The 5,946-nt window shown below is 39.7% G+C and overlaps 1 protein-coding gene across 1 annotated transcript in view; it reads left to right on the top strand.

The window, feature by feature from the left end:
* The first annotated feature begins 583 nt into the window (after window positions 1-583).
* USP49 (ubiquitin specific peptidase 49) overlaps window positions 584-5,946 on the top strand; it is a 102,553-nt gene continuing 97,190 nt past the window's right edge. Inside the window, exons 1-2 of the mRNA XM_011986691.1 lie at window positions 584-1,107; window positions 3,151-3,232. The gene's annotated coding sequence lies outside the window, so the exon portion shown is untranslated. The remainder of the gene's footprint in view (window positions 1,108-3,150; window positions 3,233-5,946) is intronic.

Below are 5,946 nucleotides of genomic sequence, written 5' to 3'. Positions count from 1 at the left end.
CGGGGGCGGCGGGAAGCGAGAGCCGGGAGTCGGGGCGCTCCGGCGTCTTATTTTGGCGGGGTGGGCGACGGCTGGGTTGGGGCAAAAGCCTTGAAGGGAGAGGGAAAGGAAGGCTTGGGGGCGATGGGGGGAACCGGGTTGAGAATGAGATGAGGAGGATTAAGGGGAGAAAGGGTTAGAAGCCAGGGAGAGGAGGAGTGAGAAAAAGCCAGCCAAGGAGGTAGGAAGGAGGCAAAAGCCAGGGTGGTGGGCGTTAAGGAAGCCGGGCAGGGAATGAGGTTACGGCTGGGAAAAGGGATCGTGGGGTTAGGTGTAAGATCAGGGGTTTGAAGGAGAAAGCTTCGTAGGGGGTGGTGTTGGGGTGAGGGGTACCGGGGTAAGTGTTGGAAGTGGAAGACAAGGAGGGGCAGAGCTGGGGTAATAGTTGGGAGTAGGAAAGAGAGAGTGATTAAGAGCCAGACGTGACAAGGGTGTGAACTAGTGCGGAGCGAGATGAGCTGAAGGACTAGGACCAGCGGTGTGGTGGGAACTGCTGGCGAGGTTCTGAGAAAGGAATGGGTTAGTGGGTGGGCGATGGATGTAAATTCTGTAAAGCGAGGGGGGGCAAATGAGACCTGGATTGGAACCAGGTGGAGTCCGGAATAAGAGTGTGGTGGAAGGGCCAAGGGAAACAGATAAGAGATGGGTGTCTGTAGGACAATTCTGGGAGCAGAAAAGCTGAAAGGAGACTAGAGTTAGGGTGTAAGAAGTGATGGCCATCTGGAACCAGGATAACTGGGGAATTACGTTAATTGTAGAGGTTCAGCAAGATCCAAGGTGAAAACAGTGAGGTGAAGAGACAAGGCTAAAAACAAATGGTGAGAGGAGCAGGAAGAGATGGGCCCCAGTATTTAAAGGATGAGATGGGGAGTAAGGGAAGAGAAGGGGGCTAAGGGAAGCTCGGGGAGTCCTGATGAATGTAGAACTGGGGTAGACTGCATGGGGGTGGGAATCGAATGTGCGTGTTGTGGGGAGTTGCTCCAGAAGGTCTACAAGGGTCAGGGCAGAAATGCTATAGTGAAAGATCAAGTGTAAGAGAGCCTTTGGTGCAGAAGAGAAGGAACCATGGTGAGTGAAAGGGGACCTAGAGACAGGGGTAAAGACTAAAAAGTAAGGGCAGAGGTGGGGGGTGCAGGAAAGGAATTCTTTGTTGAGGAGAGAACTGTGTGTTGAAACTGTGAATCCTTTTGTCCCTGAAAGTAGGAAATTCCAGAAACCTCTTTCTCTCTTCAAGGAATCTTGAGTCCGCTTCCACCCTTCATTGCTTTTGATTTGAGTTTCCTGTCCACTTTGAAGAAATGAGACTCATTTTGATTTGATTTTTTTCTTGTATGGGTGATAAAGCGTAAACTCTGGGTGTTGAAAACCTCTGCATTTCACTAGTGTTGTGATAATGCGGGGAAAGGGTGTGCTTATTTAGAGTGTACTCGAGTGATGTGATAGTTCTGGTGTTGTAGGAGTGCTGTACCTGACAAGTGCTGGACTGTGTTTTATGGACAGCATTTTCATTTTCCACGGAGAACACACTGTTGTTGGGACAGAGAAAGATGATTAATCAACCAGGTTTCTGCTTATCGTTTTCAGTGGCTGGAGAATGTTAAGAAGTCATTTCAGAGAAAGGCAAATAACCAACCAAGGAAGTTTACTGGGGGAGAGATTTAAATCAGAGCTGAGGGCTTTGAGTTCCTGAGCTGCCTTTAGCTTTGTGTGGGACGTTTCATGCTGTAGTTGGTAACCCACCCATTTAACAAAATGGAATAAAGAAAGAGAGAATTGTAGAGTAGTGGAGGATTTTAGAGTGGCAGACTTATTTTTTAGGGTAAATAAATTTATGAGTAATTTTGATGGAAAAACATCTCTACAAGATAATACTGCGTGCTAGGTCTTTGGACAGCTCCACTGCCTTTCGTGTTTTATGATTGTGAATAAAGAAGGCCAGATTAATACTAATTTTCTAGAAGCTTTTGATTTTTAAGACACCTTTAGAAATGAAAAGGAAGATAAGAAATTTGGGGCAAAATTTGAATTATTCTTAGAATTTTGTTTTAATGATTTTATTCAGAAGCTTTTACATTTAGCTAAGAATATGAATGAATATTTGTTTTGCATTTGATGGTGCCAAAGGATAGCATATAATTTACTTAGAGAAAAATGCAAACAGTTGTTGAGAATCTTGTTGGGTTATTTCATTATGTACACTCAGATGCACAAAGAGACTTTTTTTTTTCAAAGTTGTATAAATTTTGGATTGACACTCTTTTGCTGGTGTTTGTATAAAGAGCAAAGATTAGGTTTATGACATTCATAATAGTTAACAAAGATTATATTTTGATTTGTGGATTTGAGCAACAATGGTTATTAATGTATATGAATAATTTAGAAAACTTTCTACATTCAACTACTGTGTTAGTGGCATAGTATTTAGTTTATGGTTTGTTTCCTGGATTGTATTAAGCAAGTGTTCAAGGTGACTAGATGTATTTAGCAATTTAACAGAGGATTTTGGTAAAAATTACTATTTTTGCCACTACATTTTAAAAGGATTAGTTTGATACGTTGACTTTCAAGATGAAGAGTAACTTTAATATGAGGCACTTGTTTCAATGAGATGTGTGTGCATATTCTCTTTATAGATGTGTTTGGGCTGGCATTAGTAGTAGGATGTACTCTGTATGGTATTGCCATGTTTATAATGTAATTGTAATTGTTTTATGCTCAGTATCTTTATATAAACGATTATAGACTTATTTGATATTGGTAAAGAAGAAAATATAAACTGTAAGATCAGCCAAGGGAAAGAGTGAGTCCTGCCTTTTGTTTCTGTATGCAACGGCCTTAGTGTGCTAAACCAGAGCCTCATTGTCAATGGTTATTTCTCAGTCGCTATTTCTAAAACTGAAAATGGATTTTTAAAAATTGAGATAATGCTGTTTATCAATAAGGACTCCAATGATAAATTTAAGCTTTATTTTCATTTGTTCGTCAAGTACAGTTCTACCCGATTTAACTTTATTTTGGTTATAATCTTATTTGCTAAGCAAAAGCTTTTAAATTTATATTTTTAGATTTATTAGGTTATACATAATTAAATGTTTTCCTGGTTAATTGTAGATTCTTTGGATGGGAAGAGACCTTGAAAGGACCTCTAGTTTATCCAGCAACTCCAGTCAATATCCCACTTAAATAATTCCAGGTAGATAAAAATTTATCCTATTTTTTAAAACAAATCTTCAGCAGTAATGTGGTAACCTCTAGATAATCTTTGCAAGCATTTAATAATTTATCTATCAGGAGAGTCTGCCTTCTCTCTAACCAGCACATGCTTAATGCTATATATTTGTTTGTTTCCTCTTGCCCCATTCTCAATTTTTGAGTAAAAAACCTGTGTACTTTTGTATTTATAAGACCTTAGTTCTTCATAAACTTAATAATAGTAACCAGCACACATATGATGCTTTTGTGCCAGATTCTTCTGTAAGCACTGCAAATTGTAACTTGTATACTCCTCAATGGCAATCCTATGAGGTAGGTATTATTACTATTCTCATTTTACAGGTGATGAAATAGAGTGTCCTTGAGATTAAATGGTTCGTCCAAGGTTATACTCAGACATTCCTGCAACTATTTATTTGGTAGTTAATTATCTTATATTACAAATAATACAAATAATACAAAATAATATTTTGTTAAATAGTAACCCAGTGATACATTTAAGCTTTATTTTAGTTCAAAAGTTAGAGTTCTAAGTGGTGGGATGGGATTCCAACCTTTGCATTTTGCCAGCAGAGTCTGTGCTTTGGTTTTACCTCTGGTTGCCTGTTGTGAAGTTCTCCCTCACCATGCTCTTCTTCAGATTCAACACTTAACAAGTCTTGTTTGCCAATCTTTAAAAATTATTCCTGTAGTCCTGTTACTAACCTTTTATCAGTTCCTTTCTAGATGGGGAACCTGGGGTAAACACCATAATGATTATGTATAATGTAAAGATTACATCGAGGTTCTTGCATGCTTCTATTTTTTCATTCCAAAATTGTATTTACAAAACAACCCCACACCAGTAAAAAATGCCTTATTGCATTGCAGATTATGCATCCAGAAAACTGCCCTGGACTTGTTGTATACTATGACATGTTTACAGTTGAAAGATTATTGTTGTTTGAAGAAAAATGAATTTTTTTCTGACTTCAGATTTCAGTGCAAATATCCATAAGCAATACCTGTTTATACCCTCACTAATTTTTTACTATTTTCTCTTTATGTGTGCCTAAGTGATATACCAATTCCCCCATACATTATTATTGTTATTATTATTTTTGAGACAGTATCTTGCTCTTTCACCCAGGCGAGTGCAGTGGCGCCATGTCAGCTCACTGCAGCCTGTACCTCTCTGGGACTACAGATATGCGCCATCACACCTGGATAATTTTTGTATTTTTTGTAGAGACAAGGTTTTACCATGTTGCCCAGGCTTGTCTCGAACTCCTGGGGTCAAGCGATCCGCCCACCTTAACCTCCCGAAGTGCTGGTATTACAGGTGTGAGCCACTGTGCCTGGCTCCCCTATACTTTAACTGGTTAAGTAAATTGATCCAGTCTTTTTTTTTTTTTTTGAGATGGAGTACTGCTCTGTAGCTTAGGCTGGAGTGCAGTGACGCCATCTTGGCTCACTACAACTTCCGCCTCCCAGGTTCAAGTGATTCTTCTGCCACAGCCTCCCTAGTAGATGGGATTACAGGTACCCACCACCACACCCAGACAAGTTTTTATATTTTTAGTAGAGACGGAGTTTCACCTTGTTGGCCAGGCTGCTCTCAAACTTCTGACCTCGAACTCTTGACCTCAAGTGATCTCCCAAAGTGTTATTAGGATTACAGGCGTAAGCCACCGTGCCCAACTGATCCACTCATTTAAAAAAATAATTAACAATTACTGAGTGTTTACTAGGTGTCCAGCATTAACTGAGTATGTGAATTGTTTGAAACTTGAAACAGCCCTATGAGAGAACTTCTGTTGTCAATACTCTATTTTTTGGTGGCTGTTGATTTTATTACAGTTTTTTAAATGTATGGAAAAGTTGCAAAAATGATACAAGAAATTCTGTATACCCTTACTCAGTTTTACCAATTTTTTTTCATTTTGCCCCATTTGCTTTATCATTTTCTCTCACTTGAGTATTTTTAAACAAGTCAGATTGAAGAAGATGCATATGAAGACCTTAATTTTAAAGAAGAAAAGGGGAGAATGTTTTGAGTATTTCAGAAAGTGTAGTTTGTATTTGATTTCAGTCAAATACTTGAAGCAAAGGAATCTCAAGATTGGGTTTAGAATGGACTTTGTGTTTTTATGGTCTTGTCTCCAGTACATTCTGAGATTCTTTTACTTGTGAATGATGGGTTTTCAGGTCTTTCCCATTAGAAGAAACTCTATCATAGTGTACCCGTCTGTTGGGAACCTCCTTAGCATGTGACATGTGTGCTCATGCACGGATGTGTCCTCAGGACATGCTAGCTATGGAGGTATGGGTGATTATTGTGTGAGAAACAGGAGCCATGGGGCCTTTCAACACCACAACCAAGAAATATTTAGGTGAAATACATATTTTAAAGACTCTTATGTAGCTTCAAGGAGCTGGAAAAGATCAAAGTGAAAAATGTATTGCTTTAAGAATATTGGTTGACTGGGTGCAGTGGCTCACACCTGTAATCCTAGCACTTTGGGAGGCTGAGGCAGGTGGATCCCTTGGGGTCAGGAGTTTGAGAACAGCCTGGCCAACATGGTAAAACCCCACCTTTACTAAAAATACAAAAATTAGCCAGACGTGGTGGCACGTGCCTGTAATCCCAGCTACTCAGGAGACTGAGGCCGGAGAATTGCTTGAACCTGGGAGACAGAGGTTGCAGTGAGCTGA

The sequence above is a fragment of the Mandrillus leucophaeus genome, unplaced genomic scaffold (genome assembly GCF_000951045.1).
Source record: "Mandrillus leucophaeus isolate KB7577 unplaced genomic scaffold, Mleu.le_1.0 Scaffold3, whole genome shotgun sequence".
Lineage (NCBI taxonomy): Eukaryota > Metazoa > Chordata > Mammalia > Primates > Cercopithecidae > Mandrillus > Mandrillus leucophaeus.
Note: the sequence above shows the minus strand (reverse complement) of the source record. Positions and strands in the feature narration are given on the sequence as shown.